Consider the following 14,399-nt stretch of genomic DNA (forward strand, 5'->3'; position numbering starts at 1 on the left):
ATGCTATTACAGTATCATGGACTCTATTCCTTATGTTGTGCCCTTTATTCCCATGACTTATTCATTCCATAACCACATATCTACTTTTAAACCTGATTCCTAAGCTTTTGTAGCTTCTCAAATACAAATCAGGTTATAATGTGTAGTGAGTCTAGTTGCATTTGGTAATAACCATGAGTAAATTATTAGTGTTCAGCTTTCACATTTCATTAAAGTCAACCGATGTTTATTTAGCCTATCATTTGCAGAAATCTGCCCGGTGTGGTTCAAGAGGAAAATTGGAGTAAGATATGTCTCTAGTCTTCAGGAAGCTTATATATACATAATGACCAACTCTTCTGGTCTCATTTTTGAAACCGATGAAGTCTTGGGAAAACGTAGAGATGCCTAGAGAAATGAGGGAAATGAGGTGAGAAGAGGAGGGCAAGACAACTATGCACATAATTCTAAAATACTAAGCCAAGTATTATGAGAGTTAGAAAAACTTCCTTGGAGACTGAAAGAAAGTAGAACAAGATCAATATTCATTTCACTAACATACAGCAAACTTCCATTCATACATACAGAAAGAATTGATTCTCTCTCACGATAATTAAAAGTGGAGGGGCGTCTGGGTGGCTTGGTCGGTTAAGTGTCCGACTTCGGCTTAGGTCATGATCTTATAGTCTGTGAGTTCGAGCCCCACGTCAGGCTCTGTGCTGACAGCTCAGAGCCTGGAGCCTGCTTCGGATTCCGTGTCTCCCTCTCTCTCTGCTCCTCCCCTGTTCATGCTCTGTCTCTCTCTGTCTCAAAAATAAATAAACGTTAAAAAAAAAAAATTTAAAAAAAAAGTGGAGTTTTCCAGTCTATCTGAAGTACATAGGATGTTCAACTGTTCATAGTGTTATTAGAAATATATGCTTTATGATGTTCATTTCCTGGCAAACTACAAGGCTTTAAGGGCTCTTAATTGCAGTGAGATTTAAAATTATATTCCTGTGTATGAGAATTTTATATATATATATATATATATACTATATATATGTATATATATAAAGTATATATATATATATATATATATACATAATTTTTGGGTTATAAAATAATTTTCTTGGATTTCTGAGCTGATTCTATTATATAAGGAAACGAATGAGGTTTGTATTAGTAAATTACATATCATAATGTATTTTTCTGCAGTTCCACTGAAATGTTCTGATCAGCACTTTTAGAATCCTGCAGTCTTGTTTTTAGGGTTAGAATATTCTTTTATAATTAATTATTAAAGTTCAAGTCAGTTTTTCAGACTTTATATGGTAAACATTAGGGAGGGTTTTAACATTGTGAAGGCTATAAAGGTAACGTGGAACAGTGTGTGGAACGCCAGACGTGCACCCACAGCTGTGACTCCACCACCACTGAGTAGTGGGAAATTGGGGAAGCCACATAGTTTCTCTTAGCATCAATTCTTCATCTGAATACTGTGATCGTAACACCTGCTTCGCTTATCCTATAGGGAAAGAGTAATTGTGAAAAAACCTAGGAGGACTCTAAAAATAGAAGTGTTATGGGAACAAGAATCGCAATAGCATTTATAGCTCAATGTTTATGTGGAGCTTGTAGTTTTCAAAACACATATGTACGTACTTAGTTGATTAGAAGAAAATCTGCATGTAATTGTTTCTTGATTGAGGGCGAAACTTGACATAGTGAAGAGGCCAAGCTTTCAGTCAGAAGGCTTAGATTGGAACCCTGGCTTGATCACATGGTAGCTTTGTAACTTCAGCTCTATCTTTCTAGTTTAATGAATCCCTTTGGTTTTCTCAGATGTGAAGTGGGGCTCATAGATCTGCCCCCTTTGCTGAGAAGGCTCAGGTGATGATGATGGGTTAAGACGATTCATGCTAAAGTACTCCACACATTTCCAAACAAACAAAACGTTATTTTTATCGCCTTGACTTTGTAAACAAATCTATCTGTATAGTATCCTAGCTCTAGGCAGGAGGTGCAGGGATGAAAACGGTCCAGAAAAACTGGAGTGAGGTAATCAGTGGCTTCCATGCCTGTGTACGACCTGCAGAACCTTAGGTTCAGAGTTACATACGTTCCAGAGAAGCTGGACCATGTGAACTTCCTGTCATGACATCTTCCAACTATTCCAGTCATTCAGTGCCTGCTGATTGCTGCCTGCAATGCACTAAATGAGTCAGGGAAATTACACACCAAAGAGCTACAACATGCAATTGCTGTTCTCAAGGCATTTCCAATCCAGGCAGAGAAATAATAAACACAAAAAACTTATAGTGAGAATAAAGGGTTTAAAACCCCTTATCAAGTTTCAAAAGAGTAATTAATTGACAAATGATGAGTTAAGAAAATAGCTACTCTTCACAGAAGGCTGACTCAAAGGAAGTTGTTGTTGTTTTCATTGTTTGCCAAAATAGGAGAGAACTGATCCAAAAATATCTGTCTATAGAGGGGAAGAATGAAGTGGGGGAAAGAGATACAAGATACAAGGGCAGTTAGGGGCCAGGAGAGTGGGAATAATAGAAGAAGAAGTTTTCAGTAGGCCGGCTGGGATTCCATCGAAGCCTAGCAAAGAGGATTTGGAGAGGAGGGGGTGGGGCAGAACTAGGGGAACAAGAGCATTGGTAAAACAATGCTTGTAAAAATGCATATTGTGAAATGTAGAAGAAAAAGATGACATTTATGACTTCTCTTGACTTTAGGAGTCATGTACTGAAGCATACATGCCTAAATCATGAAACTACTACTTTTCCAAACACGGGTATACGATCCATTGGTGGCTCATATAATCACTTCAGTGGGTTGCAACTAGTATATTTCAAAACAAAATAGAATAAAACAGAAAATATTAGAGCACACTACATTTTGTAAGGGTAAGCATTGTTCCATGAAATTTTGTTGCAGTTAAATAGATATGTATGAGTATCCTGGGTCATGACATAAAATTGATTTCTTTCTGTGGAGTGTAATTAAAAAAAAAAATTCCAAAAGCCACTGAACTAGAGAATCTCTGAACTGAATAAAAATGTTGCCAAGAGGCAAATAGAGCTGGAATACAGTTTGCTAATTTAGATTTGTATTGGGCTAATCATTATAATGCCTTGCCTTTCTCCAGTGGCTCCCAGGAAGCCAGAAGCACAAATACAAAGAGGAGTTCATGATGTTGATCAAAGGTTAGAAACTGGACCCCGTGGAGGCAAAATTGTTAGGGAAGCAAAGACGTCTTGGCATTTTGAGACTAGGTTGGAGGTGGCAGACCAGAGTTTCTAGCCTGGTGTAGGGTTATCCTCTCTTTTTAAGAAGCTTTATCTTTAGAAAATATCTTTTTTGCTGAGCCTCAAGTTTACCTTCTGTTAATGTCTACATGTAATATCTGTTTATGGTTCTCTCTTCTGGTGCCACACGATACATCAAATCACTTCTGTACAATGAGGATTTGTTATGTATTTGAAAGTAGCTGTTGCCATTTGGATCTGTTTGGGTCTAAATGTAGAATCTCAATTTGAGAGCCTCAAAGGCCAAGATACTAGTAAAGGTGGGTACAAGAAATGAGCTGAAGCTCTAAGCATGGTAACGGGCTGGTTTGTGCAGGGCAGGATTGAGTGAGTTTAAAGATACTCAAAGTCTGTGGAATAGGTATGTGGATCAGCAGAGGCAAAACTCAAGCATAAATGTGTATCATGAAACAAAATGGAAACACAGCATTACTCCCTGAGCCCTACTCCTTCTTGAAGTGACACTCTGCCTTGAGAGAGGGCCTGCGACTCCCGGGGTCAGGAGCATGACCAGCTTATATCATCATTCTTCCTTTTGCTTCAGCTTTTTATCAAATCTTGACTTTTCACTCCTTCCTATTTCCTCAGAGGATCATAACACTCTAACTTTTCTAAGTTCCGTTCTCAATCCTATTCTTTTTAAAATACCCCAAATATATACAACTGGCTGCCTGATTATGCTCATGAACATGGCAAGGTGTGCATCAGTTGAATTTCAAATTAGGCTCTTTAAAAGCATTCTGATATGTAAACTGTTTTTATTTATTTTTTTGTTTTAAATGTTTATTTATTTATTTTTAAAGTTTTACTTATTTATTTTAGAGAGAGAGAGAGAGAGAGCAGGGGCGGACAGAGAGAGAGAGGGGGGGGGAGAGAGAGAATGCCAAGCAGGCCCCACACTGTCAGTGCGGAGCCCAACGTGGGGCTTGAACTCATGAACTGTGAGATCATGACCTGAGCCAAAACCAACAGTTGGACATTTAACTGACTGGGCCACCCAGGCGTGCCTAAATGTCTATTTATTTTTGAGAGAAAGAGAGAGAGAGAGAGAAAAGCTGATAGAGCAGGGCATAGAAGATCCAAAGAGAGCTCTCTGCTGACAGCAGAAACCCTGATATGGGGCTCAAACTCACAAACTTCATGATCATATCCTGGACTGGACACTTAACTGATTGAGCCACCCAGGTGCCCCTAAACTAATTTTAAATGACTGATTCTGGGGTTGGCAATCGTGATAGACCAGAATAGCTCCTGTGTGCTGACCAGTTTATTTATACCTAGAGATACACTGACATGGAGAATACAAGTTTTTCTTACACTTTTACTAATTTTTTAACAATGTGGAGTTTCTTGATATTCATAGAATGTAGCAGATTGACTTTCATTCCAGTGGTTTTGAAAATTGTGTTGAAAATACTCAAAGTTTAATTGAGACCATTTTCATTACATATGTTCTTTCTTATTCAATGAGTGTTTAATTTTGGGCAAACACATTCTCACATTGGTAAGTCATATCTAAATTCTAAATTAAAATATATACTTCTTTACCCCTTTACCATAAATTACTCACTCTATAAATATATTAAATAAAATGTCTGGTTCTAATTACTAATATGTTTGGAAGGCTTCCCTCTTAAATGTTACCATACAAATCATCACACTCAAACTGGTGTTTTGTAAACAGAAAACGGAGGTCTATAGATGTTTAATAATTTTCCAAAGTCATTTTGCTAGTTAGTACTGACACAACCTAGCCTATATTTCCTATATTTCTAGTATGTGTGTGTGTGTGTGTGTGTGTGTGTGTGTGTGTGTGTGTATGTCTAGATATAGAGAGAGATATGTGTGTATATATATATATATATATATATATATATATATATATATATACACATACACACACACATACACACACACACACACTTTATTTCCTTCCAACTTTTGTGAGTTACTTCTGAAGTATTTTTAGAAGGACTATGTCTATAAATTGCCTCATGATTAGGTGAACTTTGCCTATGATTGTTTATACAAAGCCCAGGGTCAGGTGAAAGGCCTTTCCTTCTCTTTTTCTGTAAAAAGTATGTGTTTTGTGCCACTAGCATTAAGTCTTATGGCTACTTTTTTTAAGTAAAAAATTATTAACCATGCATCTTGTCTCTAAATAACCTCTGCTATTTATAATTTAGAAGTGAATCTTTTCCTTACTGGCCTCTTGCTTGATTTATAATTGACATAGTTCTTATATTTTCTACATATAGTCTTCATTTTATATTTTGTACATCTCAACTGCTTTTACTTTTTTCTTACCTTAGATTTTTTTCTGATTTCATATCATCTTCTTCAACTCTCTGCTCCAAGTTATTAATATTAGACCACAGTGTGAACCTTGGGGCCAGAGCATAATTTCTTGCTCAACACTTAAAATTTTCCTATTTTATTGTAATGTGTAATTGCTTTTGCCACTGGTTTTAAGAAGATGGGTCTTTAGTATTTCAAAATATGGTTGGCATATTGTTTTAAAGGCATGAGAGACTCACATAACTTTAAATCGTTCCTAGTCATGGTTTATTTATTATTTTGTCTGTAATGATTGTTCTAAACTGTAGAGTATCTGTCACAGATAGTGGTGGTGCCCTGTCCCCATTGCTCAGACCTTTCAGTGTTCTCTGGTTTGCTCCCAAATGTCAGCGCCTACACGTCTGTGCCTGAGAGGTTTGTTTTTATTTTTCTACTTGAAACCACAGAAGGCTATTCTGTTCTTATGTGTAGGAGATAAGATGCTGGAATAACACCACCCACCCCCAAGAGTCCCAAACAAATGACTCTCATGAGTATAAAGATCCCAGTCCCTTTCTCCATAGACAGGACAATTCTGAGACGTGGGTTTCCTCCCTTTCCCGGGCTTTTCATTTGCTCCCTAGGGTAGTTTCATAGCATACCCTTTACTGGCCTTCTTCCCTTATCTGTACGCCTGGCCCTACTCCCTGCCACTTTTTCCCAGCCCTCCCCAATACACTACTTGCCCTCCAGTCCTTATCAGCCAGTCTGTTTCACTATTCTTGCAGCTATAGTTCTCTCATTTATAAAGGATAAAAACACCTAGATCTGAGGAGAACTAAATCACTACAGAACCTGACTCATAGTACATACTCTATTACCATTGCATCTAATTAAAAGAAATGTCACCCTTTACTGCTGAGTACTCTCTCCCAGATATGATTGTGTTTTCTCTGCAGCTCAGTAGGGTGAATTATCTCACACTGGGTGGACAGAGCCACTGCAGCGGTCACCGGTGTGACAAAATGTGAGGGTCTGTGTCCGTGTCTGTGATTCCATCACCAATCATAGATGTTCCTCCAGTGGAAATGTCTTTTTCCTGTAGTCCTTTTGAATCACTACAAAAACTGTAGAGAAGGAGGATAATGTTCAGTGAAAGGCTGTAGAAGAGCCCACCTTCTTCTTTTTCTTTTTAACTTTCCTCCTAAAAGAGCGATGCCCTGTGATCTTCCATACTTCCCACCAACTTCTCTTTGCCAGGCTGTGTCCTACTCATCTTGTAAAACTCCATTTATCAGGTATTCTACAAAGCTTGTTCTGATCCTTCAAAGCATTTTGGACACTTCTGTTGTAAACTGACATGGTCTCCAGTACTTTCTTCCCTCAGAGCACATAAGCTACTTAACTGTTAACTTCCTGTTCATCCCACTAGCAAGATCCAAAATTGATAAGACTGGATTATTTATTATTGCCACTTTAGCACCTAGGACAGTGTTGAGTATGTACAGACACTGACCTGTCAGATAATGACTACATTTATGAATATTGGTGGAAATAAGTTATTGCTAAAACTTCAAGTGGATTTAATTAAATCTATATAGTTACAGAACATTTGCTCCCCCACTGCTTCAAATGGTTACAGATAATTATCTGCCTTCTCATTTATCATCCCTGCTTTTATGTCACTAAAGCAATTAATTGTGTTTCCCTATTTCCAATGTATGAGCAATATAGAACTTGCTGGTGGTAAATCTGTGGATAGTTTTGACTCTATATGCAAGAAGCCTTTAGCTTATCCCTTGCACCAAAACTAAATAAAATAAAATAAAATAATATAAAAATAAGGACAACTTAAAATTATACCTTATACCATATTTGAATTTGATCTCTGTTTAAGTAAAAGCAAAAAAAAAAAAAAAAAAAAAACCAAAAAACCTAGATCTCAAAATGAATGGGGCACCTGGGTGACTCAGTTGAGGTTCCACCTTTGGCCCAGGTCATGATCTCTGTTTGTGGGTTCAAGCCCCAGGTCAGGCTTTGTGCTGACACCATGGAGCCTGCTTCAGATTATCTGTCTCCCTCTCTCTCTGCCCCTCTTCAGTTCATGCAGTTTCTGTCTCCAAAATAAATAAATATTAAAAAAAATTCTTTAAAAAATGCATGCTGTTTCTAAAACATATATAACATAAAAATTACATTTAATTATTTGTTATGTTTGTAAAATTTATTAATTATGTATTGTTCTTCTAAATTATGTATTGAAACAGAGCTTATGAGTTTGATAAAGGGTTAAATAATGTTCTTTATTTGCTCATTAAATAACTATGTATTATAGCAGTGCTATAGGAGAAAAACTTTAATTATTAAATGCCACTGAACACAGGCCAGTGATTGGTTTTGCCTTATGGCAACAAATTCCAAAGTTAAATGTCAGCTTACACGATTCTTTATTTTAAACCTACACATTTGTGAAGACAGTTGGGCTTTATTATGAAATGCTGTATCTGCTACACTGGGAACATTTTTTTTTATGTCAAGGAAAGCAAATAAATCAGCATTTTTAATATTTGGAAACAGTATGGAATAATGAGTTTATTATCTAAAAATATCTAGTAAACAAAGTAGTGATCCCTTTAAATTTAATGGTTAGATATGCTAAGTTTGTCATTAAATGTTGGATGCAGAGGAATTACATTTGCCAGATTTTAAAGTGAATGCTAATCAACATGCAAATGAGCAATTTAACCCTCTTTAAATTGGAAAGAAATTCTCGGGACAGTTAATTTCATAGTTGTTAGCAATGGTCAAATTATTGTAGGATGATTCTTCGTATTGTGTTGTATTAGAAATTACAGAAATCTATTGCCAGAATTTTATACTGAGAACACAATGAATGACCATCCTTACTGGCAAAGAATATTTCATTATTTTGTTTGTGTGCTGAGATTTTAATTCTTCCAAAAGAGTCCAAACAGAAACATCCAAATTGGAAAGTCATGGATGTGTTAACTAGGTGGGGGGCAGTACTAGAGGAATGGCTATTGTAATACCGTTCTACATTTTGTCAGTGAACTGCTAAGCTTTACGGTAAGTTTACCTAAAGCACTGAGGTTTTGACCCAGATGCTGTTCTAGTCAAACAGGTGGGCCTGTCCTGCTCCTTGACCTTTTGGGGTTTTGCATATATGTTCTCTCACTAATAAAGCCTTTTGCTATTCTGATATTGGCCAGAATCATAGTTTTGCAACTAGGAAGAGCTAGACGACCTGAGATGTCAGTGAGGGTACCATGTCAGCCTGTCTCTCAGGTCTTGATATCTCTACATGGCTGGGTCAAGAACCCTGGCCTGGTCAGATTTTCATTTGCTGAATATTTCTTTCAATACATACTTGTTATACACTTGCAATACTCCAGGCACTTTTGGTCTACTCTATAAGTCTCAGTGAGAAAAGCTACCTTAAACTGATAACTAATGGAAACTTGCCCTCTGAGTGACCAGTGTGCTGAGACTAGTAGGTTTGTCCTTGAATATTAAGTATGTGCAAAATATGGCTCTAATTCACCAAGGTAACTAGGGAGCATGTGTGAGTAGAGAGCTGTATTTGGTAAACTCTAACCAAGCCATGATTGTCATCCTAAGATGAAGATCGAAAAATCTAAGTACCAATCAGTTGCCTAGGAGTCATTTCAAGTCACTTGGCATCTGCCAAATTCAGTTACCTAGGCGGTTCCAGATCTCAGAAAGGGCTTCCATGTGCAGTTGTGCAGGTTGTACATCACAGATCAAAGGCAGCAAGCTGTGCAGCTCAAGGTCTGTGTGGATGTGTATGATGACTTTTTTTTTTTTTTACTTTAAGTTTATTTATTTTGAGAGAGACAGAGCGTGAGCAACAGAGGGGTAGAAAATGTACGGAAGAGGGAGAATACCAAGCAGGCTTTGTGCTGTCAGTGCAGAGCCTGATATGGGGCTTGAATGAATGAAACTATGAGATGATGACCTGAACCAAAATCAAGAGTTGGACGCTCAACCGAGTCACCCAGGTGCGCTATATGTACAATGACTTTTAGAAAGAGAGGTCGGGATTCCTGGAAGTCATCAGCATTTAAATATAATTTAAGTCGAAAGATCACCTGGGAGAAACTACTGAATCAAAAGAGGGCCAAAAAAAAAAGAGGCCTTAGCACCCAGCTTTGAGGAACTCCAACATTTTAAATTTAGATAAGGAAGGAAGCGTTAGCCATAGTTTTTGTATGGAGCACCCTGAGTGAATGGAGAACCACCAGCGGTGTGTTATCACACAAAGGGAAAGGTCAGTAGTAACAAATACTGAAAAAGAGAGAGCTGGAATTCAAACCCACTTCTGTCTGCACAAAGCTCTACATGCTCTTAAGAAAACCACACTACGCCTCACTAAATGTATATACAAAAGAAAAAAAAAACCCTCCGGTAGTTTTGAATCTTTCTCTCAGGGACGTAATACGGTTGGCTAACATTTAAAAGCTTTCTAGGCAGCCTGTGAAATGTCATGCTACTTTTTAACAGCTTCATAATACTGATTTTGTCTTCAAGTGAACATACTGAACAAAATTGGAACCCAAAAGACAAAGTCTTTTCATATGAATGAAATAATTTGAAAAGTGTAACATGCACACACACATATACACACACACTCATAAAATGCTAGAAGGTTCAACAGTTCTTGTCATGTGATGTTGACATTTAGGCATAATCTGAACGTTCAGAAGAGACACATAATATGAAATTCAAGTTACCCATGTTTGTAGATGGTATTCCTGATATAATATATTGCATTTCTTGGATGATATGTAAAGTTTATGTTTTCCTGGATCTTTATTGAACCTACTTGTTTAGTTATGATGAAGATTGTAGGTGAAACCTACCAACTATATTTTGGTTTTAAGACTATAATAATAATCTTCTGAAAAAATCAAACTTTTCATATATTAGCAACTTGACTATTACGATGCTATATATGAGATAAAACATATAATGTATATATAATATATATGGTATATAGCATGATTATATGGTATATATATGTGGTATATGATGTGTGATATACACAGTGTATACATGTGGTACACGTTGTCTATATTACATATATTTGAGGTGATATGTATATATATATACATATATATATTATATACACTGTTGTTTTAATCAGTTAAGCATAAGCATAAGGTTATTCTCACATGTTCCTATATAAAATGTACAAACCCTTATATCTTAAAGAATGAAAATGTTACTTGAAAGAAGAATTATATATTTTGTAGTATCAACCAGTTAAGCACACGGCTATTCCCATATGCTTTCACACATACATGTAAAAACTCTTATATCTTACTGAATGAAGATGTTACTTAAAGGGCACATTATACACATTGTAGTTTCCATAAGGTAAGCACAGGTCTTTACCTATATTCTTAGACTCCTAAGTTTTAAACATTTATATCTTTTTAAAATTTTTTATTTAAATTCCCATTAACATCCAGTATAATCTCCATCACCTAATTAACCCATTCCTGTACTCATCCCCTATGGTAACCATCAGTGTGTTCTCCACAGTTAAGAGTCTGCTTCTTGGTTTGCCTCTGTTTCTCTCTTTTTTTGTCCTTTTGCTTGTTTGTTTTGTTTTTTAAATTACACATATGAGTGAAATCATGATATTTGCCTTTCTCTGACTTATTTCAGTTAGTATAATATTCTCTAGCATCATCCATATCATTGCAAATGGCACTTTGCAATTTTTTATGGCTGACTAATATTCCATTAATATAATATATATTTTATACTTATTTTCTGCTACTTCATTATTAGTGTATAGAAACACAGCAGATTTCTATACATTGGTTTTGTATCCTACGACTTTACTGAATGAGTATATATATCTCACTTCTTCTTTATACATTCATCAGTTGATGGACATTTTGGCTCTTTCAATAACTTGGCTATTATAATCTTACTATAAACATCAGGGTGCATGTGTCCGTTCAAATTAGTATTTTTATGTTTTTTATGTAAATACCTAGTAGTGCAAATTTCTGGATTGTAGGATAGTTCTATTTTTAGCTTTTTGAGGAACCTCCATACTGTTTTCCAGAGTGGCTGCACTAGTTCGCGTTCCCACCAACAGCACAAGAGGGTTCCCCTTTCTCCACATCCTTGACAACACCTGTTGTTTCTTGTGTTGTTGATTTTAGCCATTCTGACAGATGTGAATTTTGATTTGTATTTCCCTGATGATGACTGATGTTGAGCATCTTTTCATGTGTCTTTTGGCCATCTGGATGTGTTCTTTGGAAAATTGTCTATTCATGTCTTCTGCCCATTTTTTAACTGGATTATTTGTTATTTGGGTGTTGAGTTCTTTTAGAATTTGGATACAAGCTCTTTAGAGATATGTCACTTGCAAATATCTTCTTTCATTCCATAGGCTGCCTTTTAGTTTTGTTGATTGTCTTAATGTCTTATCTTAATGAAGTCCCAACAGTTTATCCTTGCTTTTGTTTTTTTTTCCTTGCCTCAAGAGACATATCTAGTAAGAAGTTTCTATGGCCAATGTCAAAGAGGTTACTGCCTGTGTTCTTCTAGAGGATTTTAATGGTTTCCTTTCTCACATTTAGATATTTCATCCATTTTGAATTTATTTTTGTGTATGATGTAAGAAAGTGGTCCAATTCCATTCTTCTGCATATTGCTGTCCAGGTTTTCCAATACTATTTGTTGAAGATACTGTCTTTTCCCATTGGATATTCTTTACTAATTTGTTGAAGAATACTTGACCATATGGTTGTGGGTTCATTTCTTCATTTTCTTTTCTGTTCCATTGACCTATGTGTCTATATTTGTGCCAGTACCATGCTGTCTTGATGACTATTGCTTTGTAATATAAGTTGAAGTTTAGAATTGTGATGCCTCCCAGTTTGCTTTTGTTTTTCAAGGTTGCTTTGTTATTTTGGGTCTTTTCTGGTTCCATAAAAATTTTAAAATTGTTTCTTCTAGCTCTGTGAAAAATACTGTTGCTATTTGTATAGGGATTGCATTAAATGTGTAGATTGTTTTGGGTAGTATTGACATTTTAACAATATTTATTCTTCTTATCCATGAACATAGAATGTTTTTCATTTCTTTTTGTCCCCTTCAATTTCTTTTGTCAATGTTTAATAGTTTTCAGAGTCCAGGTCTTTTACTCCTTTGGTTAGGTTTATTCCTAGGTATCTTATGGGTTTTGGTGAAATTGTATATGAAATTGATTTCTTGATTTCTCTTTCTGCTGCTTCATTATTGGTGTATAGGAATGGAACAGATTTCTGTAAATTGATTTTGTATCCTATGACTTTACTTAATTCATGCATCAGTTCTAGCCATTTTTTGGTGGAGTTTTTCGGGGTTTCTATATAGAGTGTCTTGTTGATATATGAGATGATCTATACGAGAGAAGTTTTTGTTTTCTTTTTAACAGAGGCCAAGATGAGTGCTTGAGAATCCTACTTGCTAACTTTGCAGGATCACAAAATGTAATCTGATAGTTTTCCCCCACTTGACATTAATCTTCTAATGTAAACACCTGGTCTTTTGTAAAATTATTTATTAATTAATTAAAAGAAGCCCCTTCATTACTCTTGATATTGTAGAACTTGGCCTCTGTGAATAAACTTAAATGTATGACTAAAACACAAATGAGGTCAAGCTGTTACAAATAAGAAAATTAATCATTTGGGGCCCAATAAACACTTGAGAAAGCATATGGGGACGTAATTTATTAGTACTTTAGAAAAAGTCTATTTATAGTGTGTACATGTACGATGCTGCCATAATAGTATGGTAGCTGTTTTTAGCAAACAACCACCACAACAAAAATGACATACTCAGTTACATTTGAATTTCATAGAAACGATAAGTACTTTTTCGTATAGACTGTCAAAAATATGCATGGCTCATACGGATACTGTAAAAATGGTCATCTTTCATCTAAAATTTAAATGTAATTAGGCATTCTGTTTTATTTGGCAACTCTACATGTTGGGAAAGGATATTGTATGGATTTTTAAAAAGCTGAGTATTTAATAACTTTATTATCCTGTATTTAAGGAAACATAAAGGAAGAAATATGTTTGAGACATTTTCAAGGGAAGTTGGAAGTGCAATCTTAGCCATTATGTTAAGCTTAATAGGAAAAGAAGTAGTTATTTTGCTTTTTTCTAACTTCAGCTTTCCCTTGCTATTGAATATAGAATACAAACTTATTTTGGAGTTGGAAATTCACATGACAGTTGTACACATGAAATTGATGTAATGTTGTATGTCAGTTATACCTAAATTAGAAAAAAAACAAAACACATGGTAAATAAGCATTGGAAAGGCAAACTATGGAACAACGCTTCAAGAGCAATTTTATTTAGTATAAAGTGTCAGGGCAATTTTATAATTCAAATACCTATTCCATAAATTGGAAAGAGTTGATATTTTAACTAGTTTTAACATATCTATTGCGTAATAAATTCAAAGGGGTAGAGATTACAACTTCTCCTAGAAAGGAGGAATGCCAGAACTGATAATATTATCCCATCAAATTGTTTTAACTATGTAAGTAAGGTAAATGTAGCACAAATTTGCACATTTATAATGCTGTTTTCAACACTGTAGGTTTGTGATAGTCAAGAGGTGTGAAACCTGGAGTGGTACATGTGATCTCTCTGAATTTTCTATATAGCTGTGCATAGAGGACTCAACATCTACCAAATCTCACTTATAATGATCTTACATAGATAAAACGTTTTATTTTCTTTTAAGTTTTTAATGTTTATTTATTTTTGAGAGAGA

This window comes from Panthera leo, chromosome A2 (assembly GCF_018350215.1).
Source record: "Panthera leo isolate Ple1 chromosome A2, P.leo_Ple1_pat1.1, whole genome shotgun sequence".
NCBI classification, from domain to species: Eukaryota; Metazoa; Chordata; class Mammalia; order Carnivora; family Felidae; genus Panthera; species Panthera leo.